Source organism: Dermacentor albipictus, chromosome 2 (genome assembly GCF_038994185.2).
Source record: "Dermacentor albipictus isolate Rhodes 1998 colony chromosome 2, USDA_Dalb.pri_finalv2, whole genome shotgun sequence".
Classification (NCBI taxonomy): domain Eukaryota; kingdom Metazoa; phylum Arthropoda; class Arachnida; order Ixodida; family Ixodidae; genus Dermacentor; species Dermacentor albipictus.
This window is the reverse complement of record NC_091822.1, coordinates 91,433,152-91,453,583: the sequence shown is the minus strand read 5'-3', so window position 1 is coordinate 91,453,583 and position 20,432 is coordinate 91,433,152. Positions and strand designations below refer to the sequence as shown.

The 20,432-nt window shown below is 49.0% G+C and overlaps 1 pseudogene; it reads right to left on the bottom strand.

Moving 5' to 3' along the window:
- Nucleotides 1-20,432, bottom strand: part of LOC135902707 (putative nuclease HARBI1) — a 118,788-nt pseudogene that overhangs the window by 67,427 nt on the left and 30,929 nt on the right.

Sequence of the window (20,432 nt, the reverse complement as noted above, 5' to 3'; positions counted from 1 at the left end):
TCAGACAAAGCCTGAGCATGATGCTAACTTGAGAGAAGTCCTAGTTTGCGTTTCGAACTGTGGTATGGAACTGAATAAAAAATGTGTCTTCTCTGTTAGAGAACTGATTTTTCTGGGCCATAGAATTCTACTCTATTCGTAGCATACGTCGTAAACGAGAAGCGCTAATCCAACTCATACTAAATGAGGAACACCCACCAGACCTAATTCTGCTACAGGACCCTAAAATTAGTGTTTCGCTCCTGGGATATACTGCTTATCACTCACCAAATGATAGTGCTCCAGTTGTGCCCACCTCTATCAAGCGATTCATAAGGCACACACAAAGTCCAAAACGTAGTCCTTGAAGTAATCCCAGTCGACATTCAACAGGATTCCTTGCTCATCGCCAATATCTATAATCCACTGAGCATGCCAGCAACGCGCTGCGCTAACCTAATAGTGCAAATAATCACAGCGGCAAATAAAACACCAATCATAGTGGCCGGAGACTAAGTGCGCACATATCAACTGCGGATACCAGAAAACTTCCGGCAGAGGGGAGCTTCTTATGCCACAAACTCAACAGTCTCAGCTCACGGTGCACAATGATTTCGATTGCCCCACCAGACAAGGTACAACAGGAATGATGGACACAAGTCCGGACCTCACGATGGGCAGACACATCAAACATTTGAAATGGAATAGAACAACACATACTTTAGGCAGTGACCACTATATTATCGAAGTTCAAGTCTCAGGTCCCCAAGCGTCTCGTACAAGAATAAAGCACAAGCTAATCAACTGGGATAAATTCAGAAAACAACGGGAAACAAACCAAGAAACTGGGCCGGTGGGTGTGCGAACATGGACGGCACAGGTCCTCGAAGACCAAGCGGCGTGTACCAAGGAATATAGCCCCAAACAACAAGTCCCAGTTAAGGACTCAAAAATTGCCCATATGATAGAAGCACATGAAAGTCTCACGAAACGATACATTCAGCAAAAATGCAATAAAAAGCTCCAAAACAAGATATCTGAGCTTGCAAAACAAATTCAGGATTATAGCCAACAACTTTGTAGGCAGAATTGGCAGCAGATATGTGAAGGTCTCAGAGGCAATCTCAGTACCGCTCGAGCATGGCATCTTTTAAAACATCTAATTGATCCCATGAAAAGTGAACATACCAGAAATATGCCGAGCCCGTTCGCACAAGGCGCCAGCGACAGGGCACACAAGTTGTGGCCAACCACAAGCGGTACAGTCTGAGGAAGCGATCACCTGTGTGATATCGCACCAGACCCTCTCCGCCACCGAAGGCCCTCAGGCAACGCGCAGCCTCAGTTGGCAAACTTATTTCTCGACGGGCGTTTCCCCCGAAAAGAGGTCTTGCCGCAGCCCATATTAAGGAATTTTGCTCAAAGTGCATGTTCCCTTCATTGTGTATATGCGATTGGGTATTACTCATGCATAAATACTTTTTTTGTTGTGCATATAAGTGTTGTTACTTTCCAATGAGCATGTATGCGTTCTTGTTTGCCTTGCTGTAAATAGCGACAAACCGCAATATTCCGTGTAGGCAACATGCTACCAGTGCTGTGTCGGGGGTTTTCTTCGCTGGCCCATTCGGGGTGGGAGCCATTGCGGGAATGCAGCGGGGAGTCGCGGTTTTGTTTTGTATGTGTTTTTTTTTTGTGTTTGGGAGGCCAGTTTGCACGTTGGCTACTGCTTTCTCCTTGAGGGGGAAGCTGCGGTCGCCTGGCTGTTATTTCCGGATGTGCGCATGCGGGAGGACTGTTGTAACAGTGTTGCAGGGTTGTGGTTTGCTTGTGCGGCTAGTTGAAGGTGGCAGCGGGAGTGACTGCCGAAAAGGTGTGCAAGACACTTGTGGTTTTCTTTTGTCGGGCTCTCCGATGCGATCGCAGCTGCTTTGTGTGCGCGTGTCCAGCGGCGTTTTTGTAAACGTGTTGTGTGTGGGTGATGTGTGCATGTGTGTTTGCGCCCGTGCCCGGGGCGAGTGCATGTGCGCGCTTCGTTGCACGCCCTAGATCGGCGGTAGCATCCCCGACTGTGCCTCTGCTCGCACCTTCCCGGGGAAAGGTGAGCGAAACCCACTGCGGCCCGGGGCGTGGGACCCACCTCGCTTCCCCTGGCTGGCGGGGGGATGTTTTACGGCGTCAGTCCTGTCGAAGAGTAACGGGATAGGGTTGCGCCGGCGGTCCTGGCCCAATTCCTTGAGCGCAACTTTTAACCGCCGTTTGTGTGTGTGTGTACTGCGGTGGTGTGCATTGGTGGCCGCCTCGATGGCGGTTGAGACGGATAGGCCAATGGGGAAGCTTCTCACGTTTTTTCCAGGCGCCACCGTAACTCTTGCGCGTTGTGCGCGGGCACTTGTTTGCCTGACCTCGAAGCACAAGGTGCACCATCTATGGCTGTGCAGTCCTCCACGAGCGGCGACCGCGTTCTGCAGCATCCAGGGTCAAGGGCAAACGAAAGGCTTGGCCCGGTTGAGGCCGGCCCGGCCCCTCGGCGGAGCCGGACATCTAAGAGGAACCGCTGGCCGGGCCACACGAGTGCTCGGCGGCAGGACCGGGCTGCAAGTAGTGTGGCCACCTGGACGTGCCAGCGAGATGGGGCGCCGCCCCTGACCTTCTGTAGCAGCGCCCCATGGAAAGCACAGAGGCGGGTTCATCGAGATCAGGAGGCGAGCCTGACGCCCTATCCCTTCCGTGGGCACACGGTGATCGAAAGGAGCGGCTTGGCGGTAGCGCAGTTCCCCCTTCCAGACAACGTCCACTGTTGCCAGCTATGTGCCACACCGGTCTACTTTCAGAGCCATTTCAGAAGATCTCTGCACCGGGTTCGAGAAAGGGCCCTTTTCGAGGCTGGTGCTGGCGACCACAACCCGGCACCAAGCGTTCCTCAGATTACAGACCCTTTTCGAGGCTGGTGCTGGCGACCACAACCCGGCACCAAGCGTTCCTCAGATTACAGACTCGGATTTGGCAGCTCTGTGCCGGCAACGCATACAGAACCCCAGGTTAGCGGCAATGGCTGGCGCGGCGACCCTGGCGGCCGCTATCGGGGAGAGCGCGGCACCAGGCGACGAGACCAAACTGACATGCTGCGAAGCTTCCCCCACGCCACAGCGTCATGCTGAAGAACTGATGCACGAACTGGGGGGACTTTCGTGGCCGTGACTGGGTGCTCTGAAGGGGAGCGTGGGCACGGACATAGCCTTATTGGACTCCCGTGAGTGCCATTTTCTTTGTGCTGGCCACCATTATTATAATCATTTTGTTTTGTTGTGTTATGATTCTGTCTTTTGTGTTTAACTTTTACAACAATATAAGCGTTTCTGTGTGTACCTAAATAAACTTTGTTGGGGTGGAACATTATTACCGTTTCCCCCACTCCTGTGTTGCTGTTTCTTTTTTTTGTTTATTTGTGTGTGTGTGTGTTTTTTCTTTGGTATATGCCGTGACTCATAAGAATATTACATGGATATAACTTTATGAAATGGTTTCCTGTGGTGTTTCCTTTGTATGCATGGCACTGTTTACGAGTAATTGTAGAAATTTGTTTGGGCTGAGCTGAGGTTTGCACGCACCCCGCTAGTCTGACCACGTCAGGCCGGTGGGAGGGCGATTTAGGAGGGGAAGGTGTGGGGACTACATAGTCCATTTCGGTGCAGCACCATAGCGCAGCACGTTTTGGGCATAGGAGCCACAGCGCGGTGAGGCCGCTTTCGAACTTCACGTGCGCTCCACCGCTTTCCCTCTCTCTCGTTCCTCCGAGGGCGCCGAACAGCAGCGGGACCGTAAAACACTTGCTGCTGTGCACCCCTGAACAGTCCAGGGGCTTTGGGTGGGAACTCGCGTTCCCTCTCTCCTGGCGGCTCAAGCCGACTGAGGAGCGGCAACGCCAGGAGAAGCTCTCGGATAGCGAAACGGTGCGTACTGACTTCCGATTCTCCCGGTCACCCCTTTGGTTGGCCGGTCTTGCCGAAGGTCCTCAAGCCAAGGCGGTTTCGTGCCTATTCGCTGCTCCTGTTCTGAACGCTACGCCAAAGAGATGCGGCTCACTTGACGTGTGCGGTCGTGCTGCGCCGAGTCGCCCTCGGAGGCTACTCTGAGCTGAAGAAATGTTGCCCTGGTAGCACGGTCGTTGGGAGCCATCCTCCCATATAGCAATGTGTTACCGCGTTTTTGAGATACTGAGTGTCACCCTTGACTTGCGGGAGCTTTGGCTCACGGGCCCCGTGCCGATATGGGTGTAACAGATATCCTGAACGCCAAGGTGGTCGTATAATAAACGCCTTCTTTGTACTCTGGGCCTTCTCCTTGCGGCGCTCTGTTTCGCTCCCAAAGGAGACCGAACGAGCGTCCGCTTCGGGCACACGCTACACACGCGGCTGAGCTGATCGTCCCCCTTGAGGGGCTCGGATCCTCGGACCCGCGCGGTGGTCTAGGTGACTCCCGGCGGGGCACCACTGTAGACAAAGACCACACATTTCACTCGTAAATTTGATGTGCAACAGGTTACACGTCAGGACAATGTTGACTCTTTGTGACTACATTCGGCAGAACCCATCATTTTGATTTGCTCTTTCTATCTATTGAAATTAGCAGTCTACTTATTGCAAATAAATAATAAAAAACCTCTTTAGATGCCGCCAATGCTTTTGCCCTCAAAATTCGTGAGAGGATTGCAGCAAATGGGGACAATTCCGACTTGGACTTGTCAGACTCTGAAGATCCCTGGTATGGTGCAGAAGCGAGTGAGCAGTGCGGCCAAATTCTAGGTAAAATTTCGTGGATGTTGTTCGTTTTAAAATTTTACTGCACCCCACTTCTGTCCCCTTATATCAATTGTTATATTTAGTGCAGAAGAAGAAGAGCATGGTTGCCGCTACGATTTGAACACTGATGTCGATGACGGCGACAACGGTGTTTCCAACCCAGTCATGCCATCTCGTGAAAGGTGGCCTCGGAAGCAAGTCTACACATCCGTCCTTCCTGATGTACCTGATGTACCGTCCTCTACAGCCGACGAAAGAGGTGGCTGGTTTGCAAATCAGCACTACACAAGATACATGGATGAGCAGGCATTTCAACTTCTCTAAGAAATGATTGAAGTTTCGTACCTCCAGCGCACAGGACGGTCGATGAACTCATCTCCTGGGGAAATGAAGGTATTCCTAGGAGCTACATTGCTCATGAGCTGCTTGGGTTATCCTCGAGCGAGAATGTAATGGAGCCAAGGAACACGTGTCGCCGCAGTAGCCAACAAAATAACCAGGGATCGGTTTTTTCTCATCCGATCGAACCTCAAGGTCGTCAACGACCAGCGGTTTCCGACGAAGATAAAGAAGCCGACCGGCTATGGAAAGTCCGTCCTCTTCTTGACATAATTAGAAACGCTGGCCTCACTCTGCTGCGCTGACCAAACATCTGCATTGACGAGTAAATTATTCCCTTCACTGGTAAGTGTCCAGCAAAGCAGTTCGTTCCTGGGAAGCCCAACCCCAGGAACCAGACCTGAAGAAATGAATCTTGGCAAGCCCTCAAAGCCTTGTCTTAGATTTTGAAATCTTTCAGAGAAAAGGAAGGCTCGCACAAAAAAAACATGGAATCGATGCTGCCATTGTGCTGAACTTTGCAGGGACTTCACGGTGTGGAAGCTCGCTGTATTTCGACAGATATATTACAGGAACACATCCTCTTGAGTCATTGGCTGAAAAGAATCTCAGGGGGACAGGGACAATCATGAAATCATGGCTTTTGAAAGGGCTCAAGCTCAAAGGTGACCAGGAAATGCGTATGGAAGGTCGTGGGACAATGCCTCAGTGTGTCGGCACTGTCTCTAAAATACACATCACAAACTGGTATGACAACAAACCGATCGTGTTGGCTTCCACCCACGTGGGCATGGAGCCTGTGGATGAGTGCACACGATTTTCAAAACAGGAGCAAAAGAAAGTGGCTGTCAAGAGAGCAGGAGTTGTCGCAGAGTACAACACTTATATGAGGGGGTGTTGATCTCTGCAACAGAATGCTGAGCTACTACCCCAGTACCATGCGCACAAAGAAGTGGATGATTAGGACCCTCGTCTTCATGATGGATGTCGGAGTTGTGAACTCTTGGCTGCTTTACAAGCAAGACCACCGAGAGCTGGACACACCGAGGAAAAACATCATGCAACTGCTGGACTTTAAGCTCGCCCATTTTCTGCTTGCCTCTGACAAGGGGTTTGCCTCAACTCAAGGGGTTTGCCTCAACAGAATGACGCAGAATAGAAAATATATGAGATGGTAAAAATTCCTGGAGCACTGTTGCCTCGCCGGAGCCCTTGAAACGCAAGGGCCTAGAGGCATGTGCCATACGAAAGAACTATCACAGCGCCATCCTCTGAAGAGAGGAGACGCTACGAACATGTGGGGCTAACAACATGCAACACAACATCTTTCAGATAACTTAGGACTGCGTTGGTGTCAAATAGCGGTTCTGGGCCGAGTAACATTACTGGATGAAGGGGAATGTGCTGCCGGTATGCTAAGGGAAAATGTTTCTTTCAGATTTGGCTTTCCGGCACTCCAGAAGGACGTGGAGGACGGTAAGCCTCTCCTCGCATCTACCGCAGGTTGGAGGGTCATTTCCGGTGAGTAGAAAATTATGGGTGCCAAATGTGTGTCCTATTCTGAGACGACAGAATAGGACATCTGCTCGGCGTGATTTTGTTACAGAGCGCCAGAATCCTAACTGTGGCTTTATCATGTGGAGCTTATTATTTGTTTCCACGTCCCCTAAGCGTTGCCAGTGGTTCCGTAGTTTCCTCCGTAAGAAGGGCTTCAGATCTGTGACAGGAACTGCCGCAGTGGGATTAGCAGAATGCGATGCAACTGATGTGGCCATCTGGTCCGCCAGAACATTACCTTCAATGCCCCTATAACCTGGCACCCAGCATATGATGACATGCTGGTTACCTATATATGCTTTAGACAGAACAGAATAGAGTTCGTTAATTACCAGATTTTTGTGGTCAGAGAATGACATCAAGGCCTTCACAACACTAAGGGAGTCCGTATATATGACTGATTTCTGGAGTTTTGATTTCCTTATATGCTTCACAGCCTACAATAGTGCGTAGGCCTCAGCCGTAAAGATACTAGTTTCCGGATGCAGTACATCGGTTTCCGAGAAGCATGGACTGACGGCTGCGTAGGACACCCCGTCGTGTGATTTCGATGAGTGTGTAGAACTCCGTGCAGGAGTGTTTGTGCTGGAGTTCCCGGAAATACATGTGGATTTCAATGTCTGGAGCGTGTTTTGTAACTTGCACGAAAGATATATCGCATTGTATCAGCTGCCACTCCCAAGGAGGTAGCAGCTTGGCTAGTTCCAATGCTGCAAGTGTCACTTATTCTTGTGCTTGACAGGTGGCCACAACTGCTTCAAAGTATTTCACAAGAAATGAGACCAGAGTGGTCAATGAAAGTGTGTGTCTATGACATCATGTACCATGTTTTTTTTTTTGACAACTTAGTCCCAGTGTGCAATATATTGCACATCTGATAACTTTTCAACGAAACATCATAGAAAATAAAGAATGACATCAGAATCATCTCTGTACTCTGATAAATTCAATTATTAAAAAAATGGTTTTTACTATGTAATGTCTCGGGTCTCAGGAGGTTACTATGCAGGCTGCACAGGGATTTTGAACCAGCATTATTCGTCATGCCGTTTTGCATTTACCCAGTCTTTAGTCATATTTCTTTTCTTACACTTGTATGATTGCTTTGATTTGGTGAAATGACGAATTGGTTGTTTATTATCAATATTGAAATTTAATTACTCTGTCGACACATGCCTCCATGGCATATGGAAATAAAGGAGCCCTTTGTCGTGGAAAAGAAATAAAATTCTGGCCCAAATGCCTGAAATGCTATATTACATGATAACTTTGAAACATGTTGCAGCTGTTCAGTATGCCTTGTATGCCACTTCACAAAACACATTCTGGATGTTGCAACTGAAGCACAGCATTTTTCAAGGTTGGCCATTGATTCCAATTTAGTAAATAAGACTGCAGTGTGTATTTTTGCCAGGTGTAGTTCACTGATGCATTTGACGTTAATACCTATGATGGTGAAACTTTCGCTCTTGGTGCTTCGCTCACTGCGGTGCTATGTGCTCAGCGCTTCTTTAGTTGTTTAAGGTATTGCAGTTCATTATAACATCAAATGGTGGCTGAGAGCTGCTGAATAACTAACTACACATTCCTGCATTCTCCTTGTTCTCTTTGGCTCCTGCATTCACCTTGTTCACGTGTTGCTCATCGTCTTGAATTTCCATCTCCCGCATTCCCCGTCTTTTCTCTGGCTAACTACACATTTGTTGCACACACAAACTAAAATATATATGTGGCAAGCATTATGCAAACTAGAAGTGAGGCGTGCAGACAGGACACAAGAGCAGAGAAGTGGACAACACGAACGCCGACTATCAACTGAAGGGAGCACTGAGGCGAAAAATGAAAGAAGACACAAAACTCATCTGCGCATGCTCAGGAATGGTAACACCACGTGTCAATCGGGTACACGTGCTGGTCTACGTGAGAGATAGCTGTTAAGGCACTTAATCTCTTCCTTATGTAAAGTAATCGAAGGCTGACTCACGCACGCACTTCCACCATTATAGATATGCCATGCCTCTACCATAAGACGCGTATCTTCATTCTTATGCCTGTACAGTATCGCGCATTCATCTAACTTTGACTTGCAGTTACAATTTCGGCAATGTAGCGAAAGATTAGAAGGCGATCCACCGGTTAACGACCTTTTATGCTCCATTAGCCTCTGATTGATACACCGTCCCGTTTGCCCTACGTAGAACTGGCCACAGCTAAGGGGAATTTGATATACCACACCCATACGACATTCTGTAAAACTGTTGTTCTTATTGTGCTTCACTGGACAAATATCTGTTCGTTTTTTGCCTTTAACCCACTCGTTTTTATTCTGTACGGCAGCGCATATCTTACCTAGCTTATTGGGAGCAGTGAAAGCAACATTAACATCATATCTACTAGCAACTTTTTTAAGCCTGTGCGACACTGAATGAACATACGGAATAGCCACTACTCTTTTTTTGCGATTACTGCTTTCTGTAATTACGTCCGTCCCCCTCGAAACCGACTTCTTTAGGCGCTCAGCTACAGTGGCCACCGCTACATTAGGATAACCTGCTTCTAATAGGCGCCGGACCTGCGCATTAAAACTGGCGCTCATTTTGTGCATGCAGGATCTTGTGAGGGAAGACTTAAGGCACGACATGGCGATTCCGTTTTTTACTAATTTAGAATGCTTGGATTGAAAGTTTAGCAACGGCTTCGAAGATCTTGGGGAGTACTGCCAACAAACATGATTTTGTTCGAAGATCAAGGAAATGTCAAGAAACTGAATTACGCGTCGCTGAGGTAATTCCTTGGTAAACTTTAATCCTCCCCCATAAAGTTTAAATTGCTCACTTACTGAGGTAGCAGCCGAGTCTAATTCTTCCCTATTGCAGAAAATCAGGTAATCATCAACGTAACGAAATATCTTGATAACGCTATCACCTAAGGCTTTCTCTAAGCAGTTGTCAACCTTACTCAGGTAAATGTTGCAAAGAATAGGGGCAACCTTTGAGCCAATGCAAATGCCTGATTTCTGCAGAAAAACGCCATCTCTCCACCCAATCAGCGTCGACTTCAAGTACATTGGAAGAATTTCTAGAAAAGCTCCCGTGGAAACACTGCATCTGTCAATAAAAGCCGACTCTTGCACTTGTTCTTTAATGCACTCATTTACGGAATTTAGCAACCCGTCATGCGGCAAGGAATAATACAGGTCTTCGATATCCATACTAAAAGCTGTACAATCACCCGGATTCTCCTCTCTTAAATAGTGAACTAGCGCCTGAGAATTACGTAGGCAAAAGGGATCTGAAAAAATTAGTGAAGCTAGGCAGTTCTGTAGGTAACTAGCGACACAGACCTGCCACGTCCCATTCTCTGACACTATAGCACGAAAAGGAATTTCTTGTTTATGGGTCTTGGCCGAGAAAAACAGTTCTAATGTGAGGGATTTAGCTTTCTTGACATTACAAACAAGCCTATCAAGATTATGTCTTGACAAGAGGTCAACCGCACATTGCTTAACTACCGAAGGCTTGAGTTTGACTGGTTGCAAATTCTTTTCTATGGCTGAAATCGCTTTTTCTGAAAACACATCATCTGGCATAATTACGAAATAACCTTCCTTGTCAGATATTACAGGTCTAAGTTTATGCTCCACAAGGTAATCAACTAACGGTCGGACAGGGTCAGGCGTCTTAAAATGGGAATTTGATTGTTTAAGGCTAGCAATGCAATCTGAAATACAGCGTGAGCGTTCACTTCTAGTTTGCATAATGAATCCTTACCAACTAGCTCAGCTTTCTGTCGTTCTAAATGTGGCAAGCTTCCATCATAGCGCAGAGGTGGTTATTTGACTGCCCAGGCAGAAGTCACAGCACTTGCTGCGAAGGGTCCGGTTGAGTACCAAGAGGTAGTTTCACCAACTCTTGCCATCATAGTCACGTACACCACCATTGTCATCAGTCATCAAATGCCTACGCTAGGAAGGGTCATTGTTGCCATTGCAAAGGGGTTCCAGCGACTACCAGGAAGTACTTGCACGGACCACTGAGGTAGTCGCATCAACTCCTGCTTTGGAAGTAGCACACACACCTCAGTACTCTTTGAAGAAGAGTGACCGGTACTATGAGGGAGTCGCCGGTACTGTGATTCCAAGAGAGTCCATCTTACCACCGAAAAGGTTATCCTATGTGCAACGAGCAGATAGATCTCGAAAACAGTCGGTAGAGACTCTTCTGTTTAAGAGTGTACTGATGCCAAGCTAGTGCGGGGGATCGACCGTGCTCCATTCATTGGGATGGCCACATCGTGATCCTGTGATCATTGGACTGCCTCTGTGACCAATGACTTCAGACATTGTTTTTGCATGTGCTGCAGTGTTTTGTTGAACACTTAGCTTTTTTGTGTGAAAAGTAATTTGAGAGCGTAGCGTAGAAGTAGTTTTAGGATTAGTAGATTCAGACAACACAGCAGACAAGAGCAAAATGTACGAATAGCGCTTCAGAGACTGCTGACTTAAAGAGGATAAATACAATGAGTGGCTCATGGCGATATTAAGGCATTTTTGCAAATTTTGAAAATGTACCATCGAGGCAAAGAAAGTGAGCATTGATAAGCACACCAATCGAAGGACTTCAGCAGCCTGCTATAACTGATGTCATGCCACGTGTAACACCCAAGTCCTGTGCTGCAAGCAGAACCCACCCTTGCTCTTTTTGTTGCTGAACATTGTGCGATGAGCACCATCGGCAACTTGGGAGAAGCTTGCAAGCACATTTTCCATGATAGCCAGGTCACGTCTAAGATCAAGAACGTCTTTGGACTGCATTTTCAAAAACTGCTGCGGGAAGATATTGCCGACCAAAAGTACAGCGTTCTGAACGACGAGTCTACCAATGTTAGTGCCGTCAAGGTCCTCGGCATCGTCATGCGGTGTACAGGAGAAAGTCTGCTAGTGACAACTTTTTATCCGTAGCAAGTAGAAACAGCACCGTAACTATTCAACCTGTCTTGTGAACTTGTCAGTAACCATTCAGAGCTGAATGAGGAAGTAGATGCACTCTCTCCAAGGTCTTCGGCTTTAAAGATAACAGAATAAAGAACAATGAACCTTTACGGGAAAATTGCAAAACATAGCTCAACTCACATATAGTTGACACAGAGGCTCTAGATCGAACGTGGTCGCCGCATTCACTTGTACACCCTTTGACGCTGCTAGCTAATTGAAATGACAGCCATGTTCTGACTCACAGCATCCAAATATTTCAAGATGGCAAACTGCTGAATAAGTAAATGCAGCAATTGTGGTATCATCAGGCAAGAAGTTTTTATAGTGCGAGTTCAAACAGCATGGCAGTGAGCCCCAGTTTACAGCTGCGAGCATAAGTGCAATAAAACATTGTTGCGATGGAGTTTGCAGTACTACACAGACTCCAGACAAATACATACAGAAACTTACACAGGCTACATGTATTCTATCCCACAGCATACAGAGATATATGCCCATGATGTGGGACCACACCAACGCTGTTCCACATCACATGGAGTGTACATTACACAGTGAAGAACGTCACAACATGAACAACACAAAGGAACAAAGGGAGGCACTGCTGCCCAGCTCGGCCCATGACAACCAGCTTAGGCTTGTCCAAAGGGCAGAGAGGATGGCAAGGGCTAGTGGGGCCTTGGACTAGGGGTCCTGAGCCTTTGCAATGCCCCGCCTTTAGGAGCAACAGAATTTCTATGTGTGCAAATAAAGTTTATTCTCTCTCTTGTGTGTGCAGCACTTGCTTCTGAGGCTTCTGACAAGATCTCTGCTTGTAAAGTGCACTCAGGGTATTCAAGGTTTGCAGTGAAATCTACTGCTGCTAAAACACGCTTCCACAAACTGGAAAGTGCAGTGTAGGGAACCCAACTGGAATACCAATGCGTTTCACAGCATATTTTCTGTTCCTGATATTCAAAACTAGCCCTACACACACACTTCATAGCAAAAGGGTATGTGAATAGTGGCCAATTTCATTTCTGCAGTTGCAATACATGCTATAAAAAATGAGATTACATTGGGATTTACATGCCAAAACTATGATGTGATGAGGCATGCCATAGTGGGGGGACTGGATTAATTTTGACCACCTGAGATTCTTTAATGTGCATTCAAATCTAACTACTAGAGCATTTTTGCATTTCGCTTACATCGAAATGTGGCTGTGGCGGCTGGGATTGAACCGCAGAGCTCGAGCTCGGCAAGGCAATGCCATTGCCACTAAGCTACCATGACGGGTCCCTGCAGAAAATAATTTCAAAAGTTAAAAAATGGAAAATGGTAACCAATATTCGTATTGACATGGTGGTGTTCTGAAACTGATTTATCATGTGCTAAAGTGAAAAATAAAATGACAATGGCCGTTTTTAATTTAGTTCACCATGATTTTTGTTTTTGATAGCATTGTGGAGCATCCTATCTTTTAAAAAAAATATATTGAAGTGGCTGGTGCTTACAATTCAGAAAGTTTGAAATTTAAAAGTTTCAAGTTGAAATTCGGTAACAGCAAGGACACCACATTTGCAGACACAGCTAGATACAGACACAAGCGCGCACACACAGCAGTGGTGATAAATTACAAGGGAAAATGCACGACGAGTGCTACAGTCAACACGCTACCCATAGAAATCACAGAGGAAATAGCTATAGCGTTAGCCATAGCACAAACACAAGCGGGCAAAATCATGAGTGATTCCCAGACGGCGATACGAAACAATGGTTAAATCTCCCCAGAGACACTACGACTCCTAAAATTAGGTAATAACCCCAACAAAAGTATTTATCTCATCTGGACAACCCCTCATACACTACCAGACGGTAGCAATGAGGTGGAGCACCACATGGCTCGAGAGCTTACAGACTGAACCTTGGTTAGCCCCACCTCACCAACTACGGATGAGTGGGAGTGGGATGATCGAATGACCAGATTACATGAAATTACACAACACCATAGATTGCAGATGCGCACATATGTATCGTGTATCTTAAGATACACGATGCATCAATTTGATGCATCAAAAATACAAACTAATACATGGCTTTCTAAATGTATCATGATACATATACAGGATACCCAAAGAGTATCTTAAGATAGTATCTAAGATACTGCCCAGCCCTGGCGTTGAAAAAAAGCCAACTGCTGTCACACGGCTCATCAGCTGGAGACAAGGCATTGGGTCATCCCATCCTAGACTGGAAGTATATTGCCTCCTTTCCAAGCCAAAGGCCAAGCCGGTCAGCTTTAAAACAAGCTGACACAATTTACTACATCACTAATGGTTTAGCTAAATAACAGTGAACTCAGTACATTGTAAAAAGCTGACACCCAAAAATGGCAGCATGCAAACCATGCCACTAAGCAGATATGTTGACCACACTTGCATTCCTTCAAGTAAGCCAGATGTGAATGGTGGTCAAATCAGCACAGTTCGTATTTAGGCCTAGTCCCTTTTTCAAGTGCTTGTAGTGAATAGCAAGCAATGCAAATTCTTTCGTAGAATTTCAGCAGCTGTGCGCACCACAGTTCCAAAGAAACTCAATCATGTGCAAAAGTGCAGAGCAATGCATGTAGTGCAGTGTCTGCTGCTGACGACGTGATTTGGGGCTGTGGCCTCAACAAAGAACTCGTTCGTGAGCTACTTCATTTGTAGTGGTGCAGTTTTGCGACCCCAGCTTTTTGGCATGTGTACTTGGCAGTGTATCTGTCTTTCAATTGGAACCACATGTCTGAAAGTTAATTTATATTGTCACGTGGTTGTGACGTCAAGGAACACAGTAGCAATACTGTGAACGACAAAACTAACTTTTATTGGGCAAACCTGTGCCCACAAAACAGGCTACACTTATAGCACAACGATAGCGGCGAACACGCTCGGCGATCGTCGAAAATCTGATCAGCGGGTCAAGCGCGTCGGCTTTTATAGAGCAGTCGTCGAATGTTCCAGACTAATCGTTTGGACCCGCATGCCTTCCACAAAGTTCTACACCATTCGCGTCAGGTGATGAAATCAGATAACATAACGTTCGGCGACAACAGACAGCGGATAGAAGCATCGATAACTTTCCAGAAACGTCGGATACATGCAGGTGCGTCCCTCGCTGTGCGATTACAGTTAAGTGGCGAAACGTGGTCGCCTGATAAAGATAAGTACACGTGTCACTACCCCCCTCATAAAAAGAAGCATTGACCCGATGCTGCAAACAAACTAAAGTAACAAATAAGCACTCGTAGCAAAGAAAAAAAAAACAAAATAAGGAAAGTTCGTTAGCGTCCGCAAAACGGTTTAAGACACACTATGTGGACCACTTCAGGTCGTGCGCGACGTCGCTGTGAATGCGAAATGCCGTCTGGCACGACCTCATAGTCCAGTGCGCCAATACGTCGGATGACCTTGTAGGGTTCGAAATAGCGTCACAATAGTTTTTCACTCAGTCCTCGTCGGCGTATCGGGGTCCATACCCAAACACGGTCGCCGGGCTGGTACTCGACGAAGCGTCGTCGGAGGTTGTAGGGTCGGCTGTCGGTCCTCTGCTAGTTCTTGATTCGCAGGCGGGCGAGCTGTCGGGCTTCTTCGGCGCGCTGGAGATAGGTAGCGACGTCAACATTCTCTTCGTCAGTTACGTGCGGCAGCATGGCGTCAAGCGTCGTCGTCGGGTTCCGGCCGTAAACCAGCTTAAACGGCGTGATCTGTGTTGTTTCTTGCACTGCCGTGTTGTACGCAAAGGTTACGTACGGCAGGACCGCGTCCCACGTCTTGTGTTCGACGTCGACGTACATTGCTAGCATGTCGGCGAGGGTTTTGTTCAGGCGCTCCGTGAGACCATTCGTCTGCGGATGGTAGGCAGTTGTCCTCCTGTGGCTTGTCTGGCTGTACTGCAGAATGGCTTGGGTGAGCTCTGCTGTAAAAGCCGTTACTCAGTCGGTGATGAAAACTTCTGGGGCACCATGTCGCAGCAGGATGTTCTCCACGAAAAATTTCGCCACTTCGGCTGCGCTACCTTTCGGCAGTGCTTTAGTTTCAGCGAAGCGGGTGAGGTAGTCCGTCGCCACGACGATCCACTCATTTCCGGTTGTTGACGTCGGAAAAGGTCCCAACAAGTCCATCCCAATCTCCTGGAATGGTTGGCAAGGAGGCTCGATTGGCTGTAGTAATCCAGCTGGCCTTGTCGGCGGTGTCTTGCGTCACTGACAGTCTCGGCATGTTCTGACATAACGGGCGACGTCAGCGGTCAGGCGCGGCCAATAATACCTTTCCTGTATCCTCGACAGCGTCTGGGAGAATCCAAGGTGCCCAGCGGTTGGATCGTCGTGTAGGGCGTGCAATACTTCTGGACGCAGTCCTGACGGGACAAGAAGGTAGTTGGCGCGCACTGGTGAGAAGTTCTTCTTTACGAGTAGGTTGTTTTGAAGCGAGAATGAAGATAATCCACGCTTAAATGCTCTAGGGAACACGTCGGTGTGCCCTTCCAAACACTCGATGAGGTTTTTCAACTCCGGGTCTGCTCGCTGCTGTTCAGCGAAGTCTTCTGCGCTTAAAATGCCGAGGAAGGCGTCGTCATCTTCGTCATCTTGCGGCGGCGAGTCAATGAGGGCGCGTGATAGGCAATCGACATCAGAGTGTTTTCGTCCGGACTTATAGGTTACAGTGATATATTCTTGCAGTCTTAGGCTCCACCACGCCAGCCGTCCTAAAGGATCCTTTAATTTCGCTAGCCAACACAAAGCATGATGGTCGCTGACGACTTTGAATGGCCTGCCATAGAGGTACGGGCGAAATTTCGCTGTAGCCCAAACGATGGCGAGGCATTCCTTTTCGGTTGTAGAATAATTGCCTTCCGCTTTTGACAACGACCGGCTAGCGTAAGCTATCACGTGTTCATGACCATCTTTTCTCTGGACTAGCACGGCACCGAGGCCTAGGCTACTGGCGTCAGTGTGGATTTCGGTATCGGCGTGCTCGTCGAAGTGTGCAAGTACGGGCGGCGACTGCATGCGTCGTTTGAGTTCTTGAAATGCGTCGGCCTGCGGCGTTTCCCACTTGAACTCGATATCACATTTAGTTAGCTGGGTCAGCGGCTCAGCGATACGTGAAAAGTCCTTGACAAATCGCCTGTAGTAGGCACACATGCCAAGAAATCTACGCACTGCCTTCTTGCCGATGGGCTGCGGGAACTTTGCAATGGCAGCTCTCTTCTGTGGGTCGGGGCGAACTCCAGACTTGCTGATGACATGGCCTAGGAACAGAAGCTCATCGTAAGCGAAGCGGCACTTTTCTGGCTTCAGAGTGAGCCCTGATGACTTGATGGCCTCTAGTACTGTCGCAAGCTGCCTAAGGTGATCGTCGAAATTTTCGGCGAAGACGACGACGTCATCCAAGTAAACAAGACAGGTCTGCCACTTCAATCCTGCTAACACCGTGTCCAAGACGCGCTGGAATGTTGCAGGCGCCGAGCAGAGTCCGAATGGCATGACCTTGAACTCGTAGAGGCCGTCTGGCGTGATGAAGGCGGTCTTTTCGCGATCTCTCTCGTCGACTTCTATTTGCAGTAGCCAGACTTGAGATCCACAGACGAGAAGTATTTTGCGTTGCAGAGCCGATCTAATGCGTCGTCTATCCGTGGTAGGGGGTATACATCCTTCTTTGTGATTTTGTTCAGTCAACGATAATCGACGCAGAAACGTAAGGTGCCGTCCTTTTTCTTCACCAAGACAACAGGGGATGCCCACGGGCTTTTCGACGGCTGGATGATGTCGTCGCGCAGCATTTCGTTGACTTGTTGTCTTATAGCTTCACGTTCTTGCGGCGAAACTCGCTAAGGGCTCTGGCGGAGTGGTTGAGCGCTCTCCTCGGTTATTATGCGATGCTTGGCGACTGGTGTTTGTCGAATCCTCGATGACGTCGAAAAGCAGCCATTGTATCGTTGGAGGAGACTTTTGAGCTGCTGGTGCTTAATCACGGAGAGACTTGGAATAATATCGTAAACTGGTTCGGGAACCATGGTCGTCGGGGTAGATGCGGCGGAATCCGAGAGGACAAACGCATTACTGGTATCCAGAATTTCCTCGATGTACGCGATCGTCCTGCCCTTGTTGATGTGCTTGAACTCCTGGCTGAAGTTTGTCAGCAACACTTCAGTTTTCCCTCCATGTAGTCGAGCGATCCCTCTTGCGACGCAAATTTCACGGTCTAGCAGTAGACGTTGGTCACCCTCGATGACGCCTTCTACGTCGGCAGGCGTTTTGGTGCCTACGGATATGACAATGCTGAAGCGAGGCGGGATGCTGACTTGACTTTTGAGCACACTTAAGGCATGGTGACTACTAGAGCTCTCCGGAGGTATCGCTCGATCTTCAGACAGGGTTATGGACTTTGACTTCAGGTCAATGATTGCGCCGTGTTGGTTCAGGAAGTCCATGCCGAGAATGACGTCTCGCGAACACTGTTGGAGGATAACGAAGGTGGCAGGGCAAGTCCGGTCATGAACGGTAATTCTTGCCGTGCAGATTCCAGTTGGCGTAATGAGGTGTCCTCCAGCGGTCCGAATCTGGGGACCCTCCCATGCAGTCTTAACCTTCTTCAACTGGGCGGCGATGTGTCCACTCATTACGGAGTAATCAGCCCCTGTGTCGACTAAGGCAGTGACTGCATGGCCGTCGAGAAGCACGTCGAGGTCGATGGTTCTTTGTCTGGCGTTGCAGTTGGGTCTTGGCGTCAGATCACGGCTGCGTCGTGTTGAACTGAAGCTGGAACGTCGCGTCGTCAAGTCGTCTTTCGTCGGTGTAGTCTTGGCTTCCCGACTTCTTCGGGACGGCGGCGTGTTGTCATTAGGTCGTCGAGATGGTTTCTTCGTCGTCTTCGTCAGCGGCGGAGGATCTTCGTCAGTTCGACGAACAGCAACCGCACCACCATCGGTTGCTGCTTTTAGTTTTCGGGATATGGGCTCACAGAGCGGCCCCGGGCTGGGCCGGTGTATGGTCGGTGCTGCGGCGACAGGTAGCGGCCTGGTGACGGCGAACGGGACAGTCGTCGAGGGCTCCATTGAGTAGCGGCGAGGTAGTCGGCGAACCCTCTCAGTCCCAAGTCGCGGTATGGGCATCGGCGATACACATGGCCGGCTTCTCCGCAGTGATAGCAGAGCGGGCGGTGGTCGGGGGCTCGCCAAATGTCTGTCTTTCTCGGGTAGCTGCGCTGGGCGACGGGTGGGCGTGCTGGCGGTGGCGGCGGTGGTCGACGGAATTGCGGCGTTGCAGGGCCCTGGCGTGGTCGCGGAGGGGGACCTTGACGGCATATGACAGCGGCGTAGGTCATCGCTTCGGGCTGGGGTTGCGGTGATTGAGGCTGCACCTCTGGAACTCCAAGCGACCGCTGAACCTCATCTTTGACGATGTCAGCTATCGAGGCCACTTGAGGCTGCGACGACGGGAAGATCTTCTGAAGCTCCTCTCGTACGACTGCCCTGATAGCCTCGCGCAGGTCGTCGAGGCCAGTGATTGAACTCTGGCATAGTTTGTAGAGTTGGTGCGGCGGTCGAATTGCCAGTTTCGCATCTCGAGTGTCTTCTCGATGCTAGTGGCCTCGCGATGAAACTTGTCGACGGTCTTCGGTGGGTTTCGTACCATACCGCCGAAAAGTTCCTCCTTTACACCACGCATTAGTAGCCGGACTTTCTTTTCCTCCGACGGTCAGCATGGCGGAATAGGCGGCTCACTTCTTCTGTAAAAATCGCGGTGGTCTCGTTAGGCAGCTGCACTCGGGTTTCTAGTAGTGCTTGGGCTCGCTGTCGGCGTACGACGCTTGTGAATGTCTGCAGGAAGCCGCTTCAGAAAACGTCCCAGGTCGTTAAGGTGGCTTCTCTGTTCTCGAGCCACGTCCTGGCAGCGTCTTCCAATGCGAAGAAGACATGTCGCAGTTTGTCGTCGCTGTTCCAGCTGTTAAATGGAGCAACCCTCTCGTACATCTTGAGCCAGGTTTCCGGGTCCTCGAATGTTGAACCGCGGAACGTGGGGGGCTCCCTGGGCTGCTGCAGCACGACGGGGGATGCTGGGGCTGCCATTGGGGTGGACTTGGTGGCAATCCTCCTGCTCGTCTCAGGTAGAAGTCCGTGCTCTGGGGGCAGTCCTTGCAGTCGGCGGCTAGCACGCTGGTCTTGGGCGACGTTGGTTTTGTCCTCGGGAATCGGGCTTGGATCGCGGCTTTGCGGGGGCGTTCAGTACATGAACGCACAAGCACCTCCACCAGATGTCACGTGGTCGTGACGTCAAGGAACACAGCAGCAATACTGTGAACGACAAAACTAACTTTTATTTGGGCGAACCTGTGCCCACAAAACAGGCTACGCTTATAGCACAACGATAGCGGCGAACACGCTCGGCGATCGTCGAAAATCTGATCAGCGGGTCAAGCGCGTCAGCTTTTATGGAGCAGTCGTCGAATATTCCAGACTAATCGTTCAGACCCGCGTGCCTTCCACAAAGTTCTACACCATTCGCGTCAGGTGATGAAATCAGATAACATAAGGTTCGGCGACAACAGACAGCGGATAGAAGCATCGATAACTTTCCAGAAACGTCGGATACATGCAGGCGCATCCCTCGCTGTGCGATTACAGTTGTTAAGCGGCGAAACGTGGTCGCCCGATAAAGATAAGTACACGTGTCAATATGTAAACACGTTTCTACTGTCTCGTAAGCAGAGCAAGAATGTCCCTTTCACCAGCTCCTCGCC